General features: G+C 44.5%; 1 protein-coding gene and 1 long non-coding RNA gene across 3 annotated transcripts in view; one reads left to right on the top strand and one right to left on the bottom strand.

Moving 5' to 3' along the window:
• Window positions 1–21,437, bottom strand: part of LOC135377682 (uncharacterized) — a 160,308-nt gene that overhangs the window by 121,064 nt on the left and 17,807 nt on the right. The gene's annotated exons all lie outside the window — the stretch shown is intronic.
• The window catches only part of LOC135377683 (uncharacterized), a 30,336-nt gene that overhangs the window by 7,662 nt on the left and 1,237 nt on the right, over window positions 1–21,437 (top strand). The gene's annotated exons all lie outside the window — the stretch shown is intronic.

Here is a 21,437-nt window from a genome sequence, read left to right as displayed (position 1 = left end):
GCAACAATTGCGGTACCATGCCTCAGCGCATGTGGGTTAATATGTGAGTGGGATGACGATGAAAAAGATTAGGCATACACAGTAGCGCACACACATGACAGACGCAAATGAGATATCACACACGCGGGTGCGTCGTAACTGATGGGGATAGTAGTTCATCCGGTCGGCCAACGGAGATGTAATGCTGTGAAGATCACATCTCTGCATTCATGGCAAAAGCTCTGAGGTCAGAGGAGTTCAAGCAGGCTAGTAGACGTCAGGAACAGATACACTCTTAAAAATGAACTTCACCACATAGCACGCTCCTAGCCAACCATCATCCCGGGTGATATCGTTCCCTTCCTTGGTTTGTTGAAAACGGGAGGCGTACGCCTTTTTGTGACACTTATGCAGAAATGTTAATTGTCACAAAAAGGCGTACGCCTCCCGTTTTCCACAAATCATGTGAGAGAACGATGTCACTCGGGATGATGGTTGGCTTGGGGCGTGCTATGTGGTGAAGTTCATTTTCAAGAGTGTAGAATGAGTGCAGGCATTGACGGTGCTGCACAGGGTTAGAACAAGGGCCCAAGATTGCGGCAAGGCTGAACGGCTTGCTGTTGATACGGGTCAGTTGGGACTGGAGCATTGCTCTCTCCGAAGTGTAGCCGACGAGGGCAGTCGATGAGTCACCTTCCCATGTCGCGTGATTTCGTAACCCGCGGTGCGAGGCTATCTCTACACAAAAGGAAACGAACCCCGTCAACCAGTCATCACGACTTAGTTTTTCTTGCTGAGAGGTCGAGTCCAAAATCCAAATTTTTCAGATAAATCCGAATTGATTTAAATTTTACCGTCGTATGTTTTTCGTTTTCTTCTTGTTCTTCATTTGTTCTTTTTAGTTTCTTTTTTCTTTTTGACAACTCAGAAAACCCAGACCTATGAGTGAGGTACTGTATTAGTTTAATGGCCTTGCTGTGCGAATTTGTCCTCATCGTAACTGATTTGCGCTGCATTTCAGACGAACCAACCTCTCGTGCCAGTACTGTACACAACCATGGCCCGATTTTCGATCCTGAACTGAGCGTCTAATTAGCTTAGAGAATTAGCAGTCCTGAACCGGGCGACGTCGAGGAGATCCTTAAACCTTGGCCACAGTGCAGGGTGGTGCCGACGGAACCGAAGCTTCTGCGTAGCGGTACTGGCATCCATTCCGTTCACGTCTCGTCAGAGACTCATTAATATTGCAGGGTATGAAGAGAGAAGATGGCTTCATAGCACAGCAAGAACAAGACTGTTCTGAATACAATACTAGGATACAACAGCATAGATAATAGCAACGAAAAATTACGGAAGCATTAAACTAGTTCGCGAGCTCTTCTTGCGGCATTATCATACATATTTCATACGTAAGTTTCTCTTTAAAAAATGAAAACGGGTACAGACAAATTTTAGAAAGGTTTTTCCCTGGGTATGTTCGTCAATATGTATCGTGCTTTTAAGCTAGTCTTATCCAAGACTCGCCACAGAAGCATCACGCTTTGCTTGACTTTCTTGGGGCGCTCTCTCAGGCTTTGTCTCGGTAGGTATAGCCTGCTGCCGGCTTCAAATCAATGACAGAAAACAAGTTTTCAGACGCTGAGTTTCAATCACGCATAATGCGATGCAGCCTAGGTAGTAGCTTTGATATTTCCAAATACTGTAGACACATAACGACATACGCGGCTCAGCACGCGTTTTGTCGTGCTTGTAACTTTTACGCAAAGTTCCGCGCAGACTGTTAACATGATAGCCAACAGTTCGCGTACAGTTTTCTTCTTCGATCGTTCGTTCTCATTCGACAGAATTACAGCGTCGGTTATGTAATAATGATGTAAAATTGAGGTAAGGATGTAAGTGAGATAAAATTGATGTCATAGTATGATGAAGTTCTGGGGCATCAGTTGCATTATATTAATTTTGTTTTGTGTGACCAAACGCGCGACCTCCCTGTCACCCGTTTGGGAACATAAAATATACATATGACTGATCACTCGGCATACTAAAAGCTCACTCGTTCATCTCTCTTTGCAGTGTGAATCGTTCATCAGCGACACTTTCTGCAGTGCAAATGCATTCGAGGCGAAATAAAATTGCATAACTCTTTGCGCAATACACGCCAATGTTGCGCCGTCGGTGTTCCACTCGTTGCTGCCGTTTCTCTAACGTTCCTACATCACGTAAAAAATGCCAAAAAGCGCGTACTCGCAGGAAGACGCAAGCCCAGTCAATATAGAGCACCGTATATGATCAGTTATCGCAAACCCCAGCAAGAAACAGCGGTGCATGTTTGACCCCGCAGAATCTGAGCAGCTCAGATACAGTCGGGAGAAAATTATGCTTTACACAATTTATTTCGTTACCCATCTCGTCCGGTCCCTGAGGGAAATTTCCGAGGGAGGAAAGTTTTGCGCGAGGAGATTTTGTCTTTACAGTCGTGCTTTACGGACTGATTGTCCGTGTACAAATGATGGACTGGGAAAGAGGCTGCAAGAGCACAAAGCCCACAGGAGCAATATCCGCTAAAGTTGGCGAACGAGGGCGCTCGTAAAATTCCGCCCTAAGACGCCCTTTCCTCCGCTTTTACCATCGGGAGGGTTCTCTCGCCAGAGAAGGAGTGTAGAGCAAAATTATCACTTCTTTTCCACGTGCAGAGAAGTGGACGAAACAACGACTGCGGAACCCCGGGAAATAAAACGCGCTCATGCCTAGAATCTCGATTGGCTCGCTTTGGAGCTGACTAGAGGGCGCTTCGACGTAAACCTCGCGCAAAAGTAAATAACCGCTGTGGCCCAAGTGGCACATCTGCGATTGTGCAGCACTTCTAGAGATGCAAAGACATTCGGCTATTTTCAAGGTGCGCTGTGGGAGGTTTACACCTGCGCTGACGCTGAAGGAAGTGCAGCTATACCTCTCTCAGCGCGGCTGGTCCATAACACCGCAGTCTTACTTACTGCGCACTGAAGCCTCTTTTTGTGTGTGTGCGTGTGGGCGCGCGCGCGCACTCCCTAGTGCACTCCTTTTAAAATTGATGGTCCTTCCATGTTTACGTGAGGCAGGCCAGCGGTCAAATGATGGAATGCTCTTCCTCTCCTCATGTGAAAGGGTTTTTTCTTTTTTTCTTTTTTCTTTGTGTCTGGCTGCGACCGTATTTCACAACTTTGATACTGCCAGACATTCCGTCGTCTGGCAATACGGACTGTGTAGAGAATGCGATACTTCTGAATCGGTAGGCTTATGATAATTGCCAGTTTCACAGAATGGTACTTACCGTGATAGGGAAGCTGGAATTTACGGGGCACACCGAGGTACTTACTATCATAGTTTACGATTGGTTTTTCCTTCAATGATAATTCAATGATAATTCGTGGCTTTACGTCGCGAGACAACCATCATCGTATGCGACAGATTCGCAAGTACGTAGTTGTATAGTGAAGTAGTGTACGTATAGTTGCTCAAAACGACAACCAAAAACATTCGAATTGTAGGAGAACTTGAGACTATAACACGTCGTGATAGATATTTGCGTTCAGTTCCGGTACTTTGTGCATCACCTGAGTGTAGGCATCATTAACCGGCAAAGAGTAAGTAAATGCACAACAGTTTTAGTTGTCCGTCTCCTAACTTATTACATTATAGATTAGATATAAAAGAATAATGTGGAGACTTGAGTCCCGACATAGCCAATTCTTATACAAAGCTTAATTTAGCGTCATCCCGCTGTATGGGATTGCCAGCCAATACTCTCTGGAAATGTAGCTTTAACTTATTAGAGTATGACACTAGAGTGAACACCATATTGTGTTGGTTCTGCACTCATATCAGTACATCAATGATTGCATACAAGTTTTTGTTGTTATTGTTCTTTCACCAGCTGGTTGTACGATGGCTGTGCGGGTTACACGACTTCACCAACAAACAGAGGTTGTTTCCAAACGTTCACATGCTCTTTCACTTCCTTCGGTTTAAATATTTTACCTGCTATCATAGCTAACCATGGTTAAGCCGCCTACTTATCCTTCTGCGTACTTCCCACTAAATATATCACGCCACTATTGTGGTACCGGTCTACATTGTGCAGGGACGTACCGCACTGCCGCAATATTTATGCGCTATCGCATTTTTAGCACCGGAGAAAGTGTTAATATTAATTGGAACCGCGCATTGTTTTACTTATTATTAACTACTAAACGCCCTGCGTGCGTCCATCTACCAACGTGGGAGGTATTAATCAATCTTACATTCACCAATCGGTCTAGCGTGTCGTAGCTCTGTCAAACTGGGCGAAAGTTGGAGATGTATATTAGCTTGAATGTAGGTGCCGTGCATGCCATGCGGAATCTGTGATGTAAAGGGATGGAAACCCTGTCACAATTTTAAATGGCAATCAAGATGGCACATATATCAACCGTTCAACAAGTTTGACGTCCGGTGTTCTTCACATTAACATTCGCAACATGAGAAAATAACTTTGGTTTGTTAATTAATTCCTCAACAACTCTGGAACATTATGAAGTAATCTTTGAAGCATTTTCTAAAGTATATGGCTTATCATAAGCTAACAGCATCGCTTGCTGGGATATATTCTCTTCTCCCAGAGTGCGCTTCTCGAAAATGTCTAGAAGTGGAGGCGTCGTGCATTTTGTATCCGGTAACAGTCAGGAATTCCTGTAGTCGTGGTTAGAGTAGAATCTACGTATGTTCCTTGATGTTGTGGGCATTGGTTTTCCATTGGTGTGGGCATTGGTTTGGATTGGCTATCTCTCTCTTAGCTGCAGCTTGACCCGTTTTCTTTTTTGAACAAGTACTGGCATCGCCTGAATATCGCAGCATTGTAACGCCGTCCGTGCTCGTGCCAATGAGCGGCATTACGATGCTGCGATCTTCAGGCGATGCCAGCAACGCGCTGTGTTTACTGGCCCTAAAAAAAAGGGTGTACAGTAACTCCTTTTTGGGGAGTACACCCTTGCCACATATATCACTCCCTTTGGAGTGTACAATTACTCTCCAGTAGGGAGTTAAAGGGTCTCCTTACTCCCTGAAGGGAGTGGGGAGACTCCTTTTTGAGAGTAATCGCTTATAAAAATGATTGTTGTTTTTCTATTAGCATCATATGTATTATCTATGCATTCTTTTGCCGTCTTATTGATATTTACTTTTTATTGTCAATTATCAATACAAACTCTCAAGACTATGTGTCGACTTTTTATGCGTGTTATGTCTATTGTGTGTCGTGCATAGGCTGCCTATAGGCTACATATTAGTTTCTTATTTATCTACTGTCTATTGGGTGTTGTGCATGGGCTGTTAAAGGCAACGTATTGCTTTCTTATTTATGTTCTTTCTATTGTGTGCTGTACATGGGCTGCTTATAGGCTACATATTGGTTTCTTATTCATGTCGTGTCTATTGTGTGTTGTGCATAAGCTGCCTATAAGCCAGAAATTAGCTTCTCATTTTTGTCTATTGCGTATTGTGCATAGGCTGCCTACAGGCTACATATTGGTTTCTTGTTTATGGTATTTCTATTGTGTTTTGTACATGGGCTGCTTATAGGCTACATATTGGTTTATTCTTCATGTCGTGTCTATTGTGTGTTGTGCATACGCTGCCTATAGGCTACAAATTGGTTTCTCATTTGTGTTCTGTCTGTTGCGTGTTGTGCACAGGCTACATACAGACTACATATTGGATTCTTATTTATGTTCTGTCTGTCATGTGTTGTGCATAGGCAGCCTATAGGCAGCATATTGCTTTACTCATGCGTTGACTGTCGTGTGTTGTGCACAGGATGTCGGTTGACAACATATATTAAACGCACAGTTCCCAACGTTATTTAATAACAGTGAAGGATTAAAGAGGTGCTAATAATAGCTGTCGATATTTATACTTCACCACATTATTTGAAACAAATATTTGACACGGGCACATGCTACTATATTACATATATAGATGCGCTCCATACTCTAAAGCAATGAAAAAGAACGCATGTGTGCGTGCGTGTGTGTGTGTGCGCGTGCGTGCGTGCGTGTGTGTGTGTGTGTGTGTGTGTTCGTGTTCACAAATGATGACGTTTCAGATTTTTTATGGCGCGCTGTGTTCACAAATGATCAGGTGACAAGTAAAATGTATATAAAACTAGGTACTGAAATGTGGTTTTACAGAAAAAAGAGAATACATGGCACATAATATCTGCTAGCGATTTACGCGCCGATACGATTGAACAACTACTAGTACGCAGTGCAATCCGACATTATATCATAAGCAGCGACAGTACAAGTTTGGGCGTTCGGCCGTAATGTTTTGCATTTGCTATCAAATATTTTCTGCTCTACCACTGATATCTTGTGCTTGGAGATTCACTTTCTTATAAAAAAAGTGTGTTGCATATAAAATGTCTATTGACCTTCGCCAATAGCTGTTACGAATCAATTCGATAAAGTGTTTATAGGCGCTGTATGAACTTCCTGTAGCAACCACGTTGGGAATTGGCCACTGATTTCTTATTGAGCCCTTATCGTGGAAAATATATAACCAAATCGTTGTAGAACCTCTAGGTACCATCAACCCACAGCTTTCGTACAATGAACAAGAAGTTACCCTGTTGTTACAACCATTACCCTGTATGAACTTCTTGTAGAAAGTCTGTTGGGAATTGGCTACTGATTTTTTATTGAGCTTGTATTGCGACAGGGTCTATAAATTTTATATTGAGCCTGCGATGCAAAGTGATTACTGTGTCCCGATTGAACCTGTATGCCAAGCAGCTCAATCAATATGAAGGCGACAGAGTACGTACACTGCAGGAAAAAAAGTTTGCGGAGCACACTCGGCGCATTCCTTCCTCAGAGTGACACGCTTGCAGCGAGCGGTATACCGTGGACTTGCAAACACGTGACTGGATTATCTAGGCACATGTCTGTAAGTCAGTACGGTTCCATTCGCGTGTTTGCTTCCGTGGCATAATGGTTAAGATGGTCGCTTCCCACACCGAGCGTGAGAGCTGACGCGAGTTTGAATCCCCGCACCGACAGCCTTTCTATATGAATATCTGCGCAGTTCTCCCTGAAGTCGGACCAGGACTCACACTAAGCCCCCTGTCCCCCTCTCCTCTGGCGACGTCCGTTAGGCGTTAACGGCCACTGTTCCTTCGCGGGGATAACACGGAATAGAAACCCTCAGACTTTTTCAATACGAACTCAGTAGAAATACAGTAACAGTTTTGCGATACAGGCTCAGTAGGAACTTTATAGCCTATTACAATACAGGTTCAATAGGGACACAATAATCGTTTTGCAACGCAGGCTCAATATGAAATTCACAGGCCCTGTCGCAATAAAAGCTCAATAAGAAGTCAGTGGCAAATTCCTACCAGACCTTCTACTGGATGCTCATACGGGGCCTGTGAACTTATTGATACTAGGAAGGCTTCGTGTTGATGGCTTATATAGGTTATACAACCATTTGTTTATAGATTTACCACGATAAGGGCTCAATAAGAAATCAGTGGCCAATTCCCAAAAGTCCCTCTACAGGAAGACCATACAGTGCTTATAATCCCTTTATCGAATTCCTTCGTACGCCTATTGACAACTGTCAATAGACATTTTATATAGTAGCCATACATTTTTTCACAAGGGATTGTACTCTCCAAAAGGGAGTGATAAATGTGGTAAGGAAAATGAGTTAAAGGACACCCTTTTTTTAAGAGTGTATTTTAATGCATGGGGAGCGCGTGGTCCATCTTTTGAAGCCAAGCACATGAGCTCCGCCAGTACGCGCTCGCAGCACACCACGCGACCACGCGGATTTGAGTTGAACTATTACAACAATTCAATATGTGGCATGTCTGACCATGCTAATGTCAAACGATTTTTGACATGCAAGTTGTTAGCTGTTTTTATTCGTTCGAACAGAATTTCTGTTGGCTTCTCCTTCTTCGAATAACTGGATGGTTTCTGGATGTGTTAGCAAAACCGTGGGGTACTAAGTGTGTCTCCATTGTTGGTGATTTTAACGTATATCTTTTAAACGATCCCTGCAATGACTATACCGTGCTTCGATAGCGACACGGCCTACATACTGAGGTAAACACAACCACAGGAGTTACGCCCCAAACCGTGACTTTGATCTACGTCATATCTCAATTAAGAATGACTGTACTGGTCAGTGAGTTGAGAGGCGAGCCTGTCACTTATCACAATCATGTACGTTGCAGTAAGGTTTGGAGATAAAATGTCGTGGGAAAAAGTTAACACAGTACGTTGCGGCCATGCTCTGAGAAATCGTTGAAACGGACTGCTTATCATCAACTCCAGGTCCATCTGGAGCCCTCTGACTGCTTTTCAATTTACGATGACGATGTAAGCACAGAATTTCATAATTTTATCAACACTGTGCAATACTTGATTGTTATGGTGAAACATGCCATGTCATCGCCATAATCTATTTGTTGTTGTCATTGGTTGCTATGGTATACAGGAAGTACGTTACGACACCCTCATAATTCCTTCTCTATTTCCCTATACAAGCATTTTCTTTTTTATTATTTCGTGTTAGCGCCGCGAAGCAACTGTGGCTATGGCGGCATACAGACGTGGGCAGATGGAGAGAGGACAGCAGGAAAATGTGGTGGACGGAGGGGGGGGGGACAAGCATTTTCGTGTCCCTGTAACAAACTTAACAACTACAGAGATGCTAACTACTATGTAAATCCTGTGGATTACTGTGCTCCTTGATATTTACTAGCGAGATTAAAAGTCCCTGTCTTGGATGCAGCAGAGGTTGTCTCTACATGTAAATCCAGTAAAACTGCCTTGCAGGGGGAGCAAGGGATGGCAACTACAGCGGTATCTCGTGCTGACCAGAAAACACAAAAGCTATACGGACGATAATTAACACTGAATAAAGGACAAACAAACAAACGAACAAGATATTTCCTGAGGCTATTGGCTCCACTGACGAGCTTTGTGGTTGCTGATTACGTGTGCTTCTCATGTACTGGGTTAACGCTTGCAGAATGATTTAATAATGCTTCTTAACCAAATTCCGAGACATATTTGACTCAACGCATAGGTAATTCTTACTTTGTATGGGCTTTTGCTATTTTAGGCATAGTAAAGGTTGATCACACGAAAAACCCGAGACAGGGAAGAGTGTGATCAATATGTACCAGTTCTCCCTTGCCCTTGCCCTGTTGCCGATAGTTAAGTATCTACGGAATCTGAAATCTGACACAGCTGCTGGTTATGGCGGTATCTCTGTATGTATTTTTGAGGACTCGCGATGGTACACCTTACTCATCATCGTCAAAATAAACTATTGTAGTTGTTGTTCATGAGTGCATTTGGGCTTTTTCTAATCCCTCGTGTGTGTGCCTTTAATCATACCAGCGCTGTGGGATTTTTTACCGTCACTGGCTAAATGCGAGTCGAAGACTTCTTTCATAAAGACCGCGAATCAGCTGTTCTGGGGTTTCTTAATGTCCGTATTGAATCCTCCCACGACAATCATGGGCATGTTGTGTTCCTCCTAGTTTTCTACGTCCTAAGTTTTCTACGAAGGTGTTGCTTGCAGAGTAATTGAAGTGTTTGGCTAGAATTAACCTCTTGATCTTTAGGAGCCTTTAGATGATCCCGGTGTAATGTATACCAGCACGATGAGGGCGAGACATCCTTGTAGTCCACTTCTACGACGCATATCTGGGGCAACTTCACCAATACCCTCGGTGTTACAGTGGTACAGAGAGCGTGCCGATAAAAGCTACTGAGGATTCCTCTTGTGTTTCCTGTGGTGGGTAGTTCTCCGCACTACCCGAGTCCCAGAGCAAGAGTGACTGCACACCCATCCCTCTGCTGTAACCATCATCACCTTTCCTTTCTCTATTTCACCCTTCCCTCTTCTCCTCCCCTGGGTACATCGAGCCGCCAACCCCGAGCAGGCTCACCACACCTTCCCCAACGTCACCCATGTTAAGCCAGGCTAGCTAGGCTGAAGCATGTTCTGGCTTGTCTACTTTGCAAGTGACTCCAGTATCTTGACCGCTAAGATAGTTTCGTCATTTCTCGAGTAGATGGCGTCACCCGCACTTCGGCTGTCATGTCTCTTGGCATCAGAAACTAGTGATGGGCGATAGCCATCCAAACACTATCGATAGTACTATCGATGGTTGACACGACCACTCATTTGACTATCGATAGTTTCAGCTATCCATAGTAAGCTCGACACAGTCCAAAACCGCTTGCTGCAAAAATGTAGAAGTTACAGGTCCAAGTTGTATTATCAATCTAAATAAAAACCTTATTTAGATACGCAGTACTGAAATTTTTGGAACAGTTTTGGACCGTTAGCATGAAAACGAAAAAAAAAAAACTGATTATATAAAACAGAGGAGCAGCTTAATTCCGAAAAACGGACAGGAACCTCTATTTTGCTTAAACCAACCAAGCACGAAAAAAGATTTCGTTGATTCTTGTGCGCTAATGCGTGTGATTAAACATTATGCAGAGCAGCCGCATACGCTGTCGAACTATCTAGTTTATATTAGTGTCGTAGTAATACGGGTTTGTGACAATTAAGGACACATTTATTTATTTATTTATTAATACCCTCAGGGCAAAGCACTACAGAGGGGAGTGGTTTTATAAATGATCCGTAATGATTCTATGGAATGTTTCCGAGTTGGTACAAAATAGTGAAGATGGAAGGTGATTCCAGTCAGTGCTTGTTCTCGGTACAAACGAGTATGAAAAAGCGCTAGTACTGCAGTGAGGTATCCCTGCTTTGTGCTGTTGGTCAATGCGGGATTAAAAGTAATGCGGAGCGGCGAGGAGGTCATCCTTTAAAGTGGGATTGTGGAAGTATATGCTATGGAAGAGAGAAAGACGGCTAATTATACGACGTAAAGATAATTGTAATATAAAATAACATATGTTCTGTTTCACTAATTTATCCTCAGAAATGTCCATTTATAGCCGCGCGTGCAGATGTAAAATATGCCCATAACTCATGAATTTCATATTTTATTTCCAATGATCATATTGCCTTTCCTTCTTTCTTTCTTTTTTCTTTCTTTCTTACCCGAATTACAGCCGAAAGGCAACTATCAACACTTTGGTCGCGCGGTAGCTATCAATACAAAGCGCGATCGTTGAACTGCCTGCGAAAAACGACAATTCAGAAGGTTCTCTCTCCGATGGAAATATGTTCAACTTTTCAATTGCGAGTGATTATAAATTATTGATAGCTTGCAGGAGTGAAACGCGAATTCAGAAAATTTGGTTTTCGAAAGAAAAATGCTAAGATTTTAGGCTAATTCGGGTTGAATAAACTGTTGCTAGTTTGCAGGAGCGAAACGCCAATTCAGAAGGGTGTGCTGAATTGCCTTGGTTCAAGCGAGGTGAAGCTCAGTGAATCTTCCAAATACCAGTAGGTTATTCCGCAATTTTATCATCCATAATAGAGATTTTCTGCCACCAAACTGGCTACGCACATTTGCACCGCCTATATGTCACGATACTATCGATAGTCCAAAAAACTCTCACCGATACTGTCGAAATTCCGGTTCACTCGATAGTTGTACAATCGATAGTATCGAATGATTCAATAGTATCGCCCATCACTATGAGAAACGTATCACAAGCCTTCGATATGTCGCGGTAGGTTGGTTCAGGTCTCTCAGAGGGCGAGGACGTCGGTAGCATGTGCATTGAGGCTCTGCACGTGTCGTTCTCCCTGACCCGCTGCACTATACTTTCGGAAATCTCGAGAGTAGTAAGCCCTTTTGGTTGTCTAGCGCGCGTCCCGTTTCCATTAAGTTGGTCCTTTTCGTCGTTTTCGCGAGTGCTCCCATGCTTAGCCCTCTTTGCTCTGAAGTCGCCTGGTCGCAGGCGCCTCGACGCACTTAAACGGGAGAAGTTCCACCGCCGACAGCTGCTTGCAACAGTCTTGTGCCATTTCGTTCACGATATTTGAACCGGTGGTGAGAGAGAAACTGCTTTGCCGGAGTCGGCCACGTTCAGGCGGGCAACGTCACGACTATGGCACGGGGGGAGACCGTGCGTTCTGGGCCGACTTCACAGGAGACTGTGCCGACATTTGTCTCAAAGCGTCATCGAAGTTGCATACAAGGTTCGCATGCGTAGCAAAGCAAGACATCGGAAAGTGAAGGCCGAGAAGCATTCATAGCTCGTACCGTGGACAGTGAATGCAGAACTGTGATGCTTTATTCATAAGCGCGGACCCCATAACAAGCGACAAGCGACGCGCTGCAGAATTTGTCGCTGTCGCGTATGGTCATGGCGCGACTTCCCGGTCCATTTGAGCAGCGACATTTCGTCGCCGAGAAACGATGTTTTTGGAGAAGCAATGCTTATTTTATTCGAGCTAAGTTGTAAATTGCCATAAATATACCAAAAATAGTATTTCATTGGTCAAAACGAGGAGAACTTGTAATGAAGGTGCTATGTAATATTCGCCGTAACGCAGTGGCGCTGCGGTTGAAGTTCCCAACGCCCCGCCCACTTCTTCGTCTGCTACTTTTGTTGGTTGCCCTCTCCAACCTTTCCCTTGCCCACGCGTTCAGTTTTTGTTTCACGCCGCCAAATCTAGCTGGTTTTGTCAAACAACAGGCAACGAACTTGGCGACATGCTACAAATATCTACTGGGAGTAGATGCAGAAATATTGAGCCGCGACAAAGCTTTTTTGACGCTCGCGTGGCGGCGGTGACGTCGATTTTGTCGCTTCACGCGTGTATCTGCCGCGTGTCGCTTATTATGGGATTCGGGCTTTAGAAATGTGAGTGGAATCATTTGTCGCTATCATTGCAAAATACTGCTTCCGCTTTCGCAGTCTTGTAAATATATCGACATAGACTACCACTTTTGATTACACAAAGTTGTCCCTTTTCTTATACGACATCGACAGGAAGCCGCCATCCCGCGGTACCGCCAGCCGGGCTTCAACACGTATACGTACGCAGACTTGGGCCGTGTTTTAACGCGCTAATGGCCAGTGTACGCCTTTTGAAGCAGAATTTTTTTACATCAGATGAAAGGTCAGATGAACATCGGGCTATGTCCTGGCAAAATATAAATGAAATCAAAAGGGGCCTTTTCGAGAAACGGACGCGCAAAATCCTTGTTTTTTCGAAATATGCCTAAACATTTGCCTGTCTGAGAAGATACCTGTAGGAGGTATACGAGTGAACTGAGTGAACTGTTACCAAATATGCTAATGAGGGACATCTACAGCCAGAGAAATCACACGTCGAAGTTGGAACGAAACTGCGCGAGACAGCATGGTCGCCATCTTTTGTAGCACATAGTGTTGCACCCGCGCGCCAAAATTTACGTTCGGACTGCTGGCCTGTAGGAATACTAAAGCATTAAAAAAAATCACTACAATATATTTTAAAACTCAGGAAATATACGCGTGCAAACACGGCAAAGCTGAAACACTCGAATTCAGGGCTGGATTCAGTGGTGGGCAGTATCGCAGATACATGTATCTTCGATACAATCTTTCGATACATTTTGTGTATCGGTATTAGGTATCGCGTGCTAAAAATGAGAGTATCGGAGTATCGGTATCGAAAATACATTTTTAGTGTATCGTGTATTTTAACGATGCTCGATACTAAAAAAAGACGCAAATATTGAGGCTGTTGTGAGACTTAGGGTCGGCGGCGCTCGCTCAGGCGGTAGTACAAGCCAGACCGCAGCGGCGTAGACATGTCGACATGTCGACATTCGTTCGAAGCTTACGTCCGCGCGCGCGCTCCATCGTCAAGGTCGCCCGGAGAGGAGACCCTGGTCCCTGCCCTGGGACGCGCTCGTGGGCGCGCGCGGCTTCTAGTTGGTTCCAGAAGAATCTCTTCCGTCTCTTTCTACGGCGGGCGCGCCGAAAACGCCTTACACAGGACCAACCTCACGGCTTCTGGAACTGCGCTGCCCGATGTCCCCCTCCTCAGTGCGCAAGAGCCCGTCCACTTGACTTGGAAGTGTGGATTCCGCGTCTCCCATGCGGAAAGAATAACCGCCGGCTTAGCTTGAGCACTGTAACCCGTTCTACAGCTCACAATTCACAACGGCCAACTAAGAAAATCAAGTCAGAGGCAAAGTCAGAGGCTACCGGGTAAGTACTGCAGTACCAAACGATAAAAGCAGCTGAAAGAAAGTTTCAGGTTTATTCGTATGTATAGTCAAGTGCTCACAGACCGGTATATCTTAAAGTAGCACAGAAGTCATTTTTAACACCCAGTTTTCTTCCTATAAAACTGTTAGGTAGGCCAATAGGATGCACCATGCGAAGTAATTTACACCACAGAGTCATAATTATCGCAGAAATTGAATTTAAAATACGCCGCAAAAGCGACCGTGCGCAACGGTGTCGAAGAGCAGTACCAGCCTGAGATCTGCCTGGAACCTCGCGCTGACGCTTTAAGGAGAGCGCTCGCTGATTGGCCAAGAGAAATGTTGTCTGCTACTCCGCTGTCGTCTGCTACTCGGCTGTTCGGGGATCTGATAAAGCGATTCCACGTCAAGAGATCCAACGGGTCAAGAGATCCATCGAGTCAAGAGATCCATCGGTGGATCTCTTGACTCGGTGGATCTCTTGACCCGTTGGATCTCTTGACCTGGTTGGATCTCTTGACTCGTCTGAGGGTTCGCCAGGCCTGGATCTTTTGACCCCTTTGTGTTACGTCGTTAACTCTAACATCGCAAAGCAGAAATTACTCGTATCGAAATACGAGGGACTCGTTTTACGTGCGGTATAAATAGAATACAAATGCAGGTGGCAAATCAATATCTCATTTTTATCTCTCTCTCTCTACTTACTTTGTAACACACAGCGCAGTCAAAGAAAAGCCGACAGTTCTCTTGTGTCATTTGTGTCATGTCATTTGTGTTAAAAACAGGTGGTTGCATTGTAAGATCAACCTGTTTGTAACACAGGATTTATAGGAGTGCTGTCATTTCTTTTCTTTTTTTTTTTGACAGCGTTTCGTGTTAGAGATTATTTCTACAGTTAGCGTGGGCTATGTACACTTACGTTGGATGGGCCGGCTGCTGTTTCAAACACGTTGATTATTCAAACACTTCTCGTATCACAGCAGGCTCGTAGTCGAAGAGCCAAGTCGCTGTTGTGGAGAGACTTTCTACATTGCGGAACCGTCTGATCGTGGACTCTCTCACGGCACGAAAGATAGCTTCATATGCCCGAACATCTGTTTTTTTTTTGTGTGTGTGTGTTTTTTTTTCTGTATCAAGTTTTCCCTTATTTTTTCCCGCCGTCCAAAAAGAACAAAGACAAAGCACTTTGCGGCTGGGCCCATTATTATCGGTAACAAACTTCAGTTCTAGCATAACGTGGGGACGGCTGGGAGGTCAATGAACGTGACAGGTCAATGTTGATTGGAAAGCAGGGTCAGACAGTATTTTCCCGCACGGTCAGTAAAAGAACAGAATAACGTGATAAGGGTTGGGGGCCAATGAAAAGAACGCGACAAGGATAAGTTTTAAGCCCTGCGGCCTACGATTCTTTGTAAGTTGAGCTCAATATTCTTGGTAACAAGCATCCGTTCTGGCATAGTGTGTTACGGCGCTAGGGGCTATGGACATAAACATGCAAAGGCAAAAAAGTGGACTCGCCGCCGTAACCTACAGCACAACTTCAGGATTTTCTCGCTTACTTTTTTTTTTTTTTTGCGTGTGCGTGTGTGGTAACAAGAGAGAAAACACCGAAAAGTCTTCACTGTTACCGGGCATACTACTTCCACGGTCCTTTGATACCGTGCTACTTCCTAGCTTAATTGTACAGCGCAATCGTTCTGCATTGAACATGGTAAGGGATAGACTTTCTTTTTTGTCGGGAATCCTGATCCCTATCGCTTTGACTGGTTGGATCTCTTGACTCGCCTGTCACGTGACCGGTTGGATCTCCTGTCTCGATGGATCTCTTGACTCGTTGGATCTCTTGACCCGTTGGATCTCTTGACCGGGTTGGAACTCTTGACGCTTTGGATCTTTTGACTCGCCTGTCACGTGACCGGTTGGATCTCTTGACTCGATGGATCTCTTGACTCGTTGGATCTCTTGACCGGAAGCGTGATAAAGCCTTTCTCCTTGCTCGGTAATGCTTCGGCCGCTCCTTTTATCTCCAATTCTCCAGGAAAACTGGCAAAACAGGTTTACGGCGGCAAAGGACAAGGCGCTGGCCCCCACTAACCGGCAAACCAGAACGAGCCTCCTTATGCCGTCATCGGTGACGTGCCATCATACCTCGTTATAGCTGGAGTGGCGAGTTAAGGGTGAAGGCGCGGAGCTATGTTTATGTGAGCTTTTTTTCTGGGAAACAAATTGCACACATCAAAACCTTTCGCGCTATTCGGTATAATGACACACACACTTTCATCAGATGTCTTAATCTGAAATTTTTTTGGATGGCCCTCTGTACTCCTTTAAAGAATTGTTTTTTGCTAGGCTGCTTATTGATGCGATCGTTTCAACGTACCCATGGCTTCAGTCTAAAGTTCTAACAAGACTAGCTGCTTAGACAGTGCAGCTTCGTTAAATCCGTGCGGTCGGATACGTTCAAGCCCTGTCAGAAAAAGTGCGCTATAAAAATACACTAAAGGCTCTAGAAATAACGAATAAATGTTTTTACTTCCCTAATCATATTACCAGCTTTATTATATTGTTATTTCAGTTATGTAAATTTCGCGAATCATAACACCAGCTTTATTATATTGTGATTTCAGTAATATAAACTTCGCTAATCATAACACCAGCTGTATTATATTCGGGATTTCAGTTATGTATCGAAGTATCGACGATACAGTACCGAGCATCTGTATCGAAAATCAATTTCGGTTCTGTATCTTGTATCGGTATCGGAAATACAATTTTTGAGGATATCGAGTATCGGCATTGAAGATACTTTTTTGAAGTATCTTGCCCAGCCCTGTGGATTTTCTCGATTTTCTTTTCTTTTTTATTTTTGCACGAAAATTACACTTACATTACATTGCATCACCAGGGTCGATCTGTTCTTAACAGAAACATAAGGATGGCGTTCAAAACAATTCAAATGCAGGTACTACCGTGATGGTAACCTTTTCGTCTCGAGTTTCAATGTCCCCTGCGGTTTCCATGACATGCCGAACGGACCTCCTTGTTATAAAAGGGGCAGCGTTTCCTTGAGCTTTCCTTTGTATTTTGTTTCTTGGAGTCTTTGAGTCGTCAAGAATACGTGCGTCTTGTGTTGTCCACTTCGTTCCGAACGAAGTGAACAAACAACACACGGGGTGTGTTATTTGTGTATTCCTCAGGCTCAAGGAAATGTTGCCCCCTTTCCAAAGTACAACCAACTCGTTTGCGACTTCCAATTTGCTCTTCGATGCCCCATATGAGATATGCGCTGTCTCTACGACAGCAATGAAGTTCACTTCTGAGTGCATGCTTTATCTCATAGCTTTGTAGAGCAGTGCGGTAGGCGTACCCATCATGAGAAGTCAGCCATCCATGCTTTATCTTAATCTAAAGACAGCTTCCGACGCACAGATATCCGTATGCGTCTCGGTTGCAAGGCAAAGAAGTGGAGCACGAACGACACTTCAGCACAGATGTTACACAGCCCACCTGACCACCTACCGAATGAAAAGATTGGAGGCTATACCATTCGCACTGGACAAATCCATATGATCCGCAGTAAATGTCGCTCAGGCTTGGGAGTCGTTCTTCATTTGCAGCAAAGTTCAGTTTTGTATACTTTCTTGAGCTAGGCTGTGTCCATTTTGCGTTTGATAGTCTTACTGCGAAGATGAAACCACCCCTTACACATTGTCGCTTCCTGTCGACCCACGCCTCTTGGCTGTCAACAAATCTTTGTTCTTCCGGAGCTGATTTTGAGCTGAGGTTTTACACGGCTCGCACGATCGAGTTTTCCCTAGTGAACCACACAAGGGAAATATGCTGTATAAGTGTTTAGTTGGCGATAGTAGCACAAATGGTTCTTCTTCTTCTTCTTTTACTGCTCTTCTGACAATGAGCGATAGTTCACCCGCCCTTCTCAGGCTACCTCGTAAATGGTAAGCTGACGTAAGCACTGCGTGAGAAGTTACTACCAGTCTACAAACCAAGCATCTATACCATAAAACAAGGGGCCGTATTATTACTATATGGTGCGCAGCCGGAAGTCGAACCCCCGTAGATAACCTGATCACGCTCGGGTCCCTCATAGCCGAGCTCTATTTATCGTGGTCTCCAGGCGATATCCTGTGTTGCGATCGAATTACGGCCTGAATTCGTGGCCTTGCCGGCGATCACTCGGGAACCACCAGTGGAACCCATGTAACGTTTCCTCTCTTAGGCTGTTCGAGAACAGAGATTATTCCGATTACATCACACTCCTCTTCGATGTATCTATTTTTCCAGAACGTGGCTATCGTTGATTCAATTACGTCGTGCCGATCGTGCCTTTCGTATTGGTGGCACATCAACAGAAGTGACCAGTGAATGCGGCACACGATGTGGTCTCCCGTTTGTTTATGTATGTGACGTACGGCTTCGCAAGCTCTATATGTGGAAAGAGCAACGTGCCGCCAGTCTAGGCCAAACGTTGGCCCAAGGGTCAACCCCAACAGATACGCTTTGTAATACTATGACTGTAGTATGACAACGATTCCTTGATCCCCCAGAAGGGAAAGGACCTTGTGTATCTTTGTTGCTGCTGCCTATCGGATGAAAATGTGGTGATGCCGAAGGTGATGTTACTTACCGAGCACATGAACATCGCGTATCGCCCAATATTCGATGCTTGCTCGACAAAAAGTGATTAACCGGTCATTCTTATACGGGGTTCGCAATTTTATGCCTCTGCAACTTTTCGCTAGCACTAAGAGTATGAAACGAAAAGCGTTTGAAGCGGTTTTAGCTCACACATGCTCTCGCAATATTTTCCAGACTTAAAATGATCGCTACCAAAATCGTAGCGTCCGCACGTCCGTCTTTTGACTGTTACTCAACGATCGCTGTCGTCCGCTGCGCGCAACACAGGCATACGCGAACGAAACTTTCACGCACGTTCGACGTAGCACGTACATGCTTGCACACATCCGAAGAAGCCACACGCACTCCAGTTGCGCTATACCATTATGAGCGAGAGCACACACAAAGAATCATATTATAACAGCAGCTCACGAAAAAACGAGCCCGAAAGCGACGAAAAACATTCTCGCCCCGTTAACGACTGATCTCTTACCAGATTTGACTCTTGCTTAGGGTATTAAACAGCCTTTCTCCGCCCGAAATCCCGCGCTCGCAGACGAGACCCGCAAGGTAGCACGTTTCAGTATTCAGCGTAATGGCAATCCCTCCGAGCATGAAACGTTCTACGAGCCGGGCATACGCGAACTCGCCATTTCTTGCTAATAGGCGCCTCTTCGCGGCCGTTTTATTTCACTCGGCTTTCTTCTTGTGCTGTCGCCGAGAGGTACATTTCGCCGCCTTTCTTGCGTCTCTCCTACGGGTTAACTGTCGGTACGTGCGGGTATTTATCTGCTCCGTACCAGCGCGGGAATTCTACGCTGAGAAGCGAGTGCCGACGTTATCCCATTATATGAGAAACACGCAGCCTATTAATACAGCTTCTTGGTATGATGAGAGGGATGAAACATGGATGAGAAACTGACGGCCTGCTCTTTTTCAAGCCACAAGACACGTTCATTCATTCCCCTGCTGCATTGTAACACGATGTGCAGCTTGTGACTCTCGTCGCCGTGAAAGAAACTTCGACACGACACTTTGTAAAGTGTATTTCTAAGTTCGTAGCTATAAGATTAAACTTACGAAATGACCCTAATAAAGACAGCCGACTATATACAGGAATACTTGGAACAATGGGAAAATAACGACGGGTTTATAGAATGGGTAAAGTAATCCGTAAGCATGACTCGCGGTATAACTCTCACAACATGTTGTATAGACGATGAAAGATGGAAGAGAACATCAGTTCTCCCATGTTGTATAGACGCCGTGTTAACATGAGATAGGGCGTGCACGCGCATGAAATATGTGCCACCGTGTTGTTACACTCCACGCCCAAAAATCAGTGAATCTGCTGGTGTAGTGTAACGGAAGCATCCCTGACCGGAAATCAGGAAAGGGGGGGGGGGGGAGTCCTGGCATCAGCACCTTTTTCTTTTTTTCCACGTTATTAGTGACGGGTTGGTTTCGCGCGAGTCTCAATCGAAGTTGATCGTGCTAAAATTATTTTTGAGTGAGCATATACAATTGACTACGCAAAACGAGAAGTTGTGGACATTAGTTCCAAGCACTGCAATGTCAATAAGTGCACACAGTATAAAAATAAGTGCGATTTAAACCACTAGAGAGCAGATGTGGAATGATTGACTTCTGGAAATTCGAAAAGCCAATGTGCACCTACATGGGAAGAGGCGAAAAACAAAAGCGTGGTCAAAAAGCGTCGAGAGGTGTTTCCTTTTATTGTTTTCGTGAAGCGGTCAACCGCGAAGGCTCTCATGGCCAACGGTTGATTGGTCGAGCGCAAGGAGCATTCCCCGGATCGCGCTTTTACCTTCTACCGCGCTCAACGAGTCTTTTCTATAGCTTTACACGGAATCACGGCAGTATACTGAGCCATATATGGGAAAGCGAATAGGTTGCCCATTCATCTACACCACTTGCAGCGGCGGTGAATTGTCCTGCCCTTCATCATCTATGTATGTTTGTGTACAGCACTTGGAAAAATAAACTGCAGCTTACTAATTAATAACATCAATGCACATCATATTATCTAGTACGTACCGGAGAACGATCAAAAGGGAAAATTATGATTAGGAGCCTACCGGGTGCACTGGATATGAACTTCGAGTTGTGTCCGACAGATTATTACGTGTGGATGATGCTGTACGTATAAACCCAGACTGTTTTGAGAATTACTAGAACTTAATTAACAGCGTTCGTTTCGAACTTGTAGTTGTCATGCTTCACAAAATGAAAAAAAAATAAAAAAATAAACGGAGCTGCTAATGGTGATGCCACGTCAAAGAGATTGCTCGCAACAAAGTTCAGTTACAAGGAGTAACCTTTTATTTGTAATACAGGGTGTATGCTATAAAAGGTCAGTGACATTTTCGCGCGTGACACTATATCTATTTGAGAGACGGACTTGTGCTGCCATACAGTGAATCACTTATGCCAGAGAAACCTACGAAAAAATTGTGGTTACCATTCACTGCGTAATAAAATAAACACGGCCACGGAAACTTTCGTCTTCATGTGTTTCCTATGCGCAATACCGATGGATGGAGGTGAAAGTTTGCATGGTCATATTTATTTTGTTACACAGTGCTAGGTAACCACAATCGTTCCGTAGGTTCCTCTAGCATAAATTATT

Source organism: Ornithodoros turicata, chromosome 1, assembly GCF_037126465.1.
Source record: "Ornithodoros turicata isolate Travis chromosome 1, ASM3712646v1, whole genome shotgun sequence".
NCBI lineage: Eukaryota > Metazoa > Arthropoda > Arachnida > Ixodida > Argasidae > Ornithodoros > Ornithodoros turicata.
This window is presented reverse-complemented; position numbering and strand designations above follow the sequence as displayed.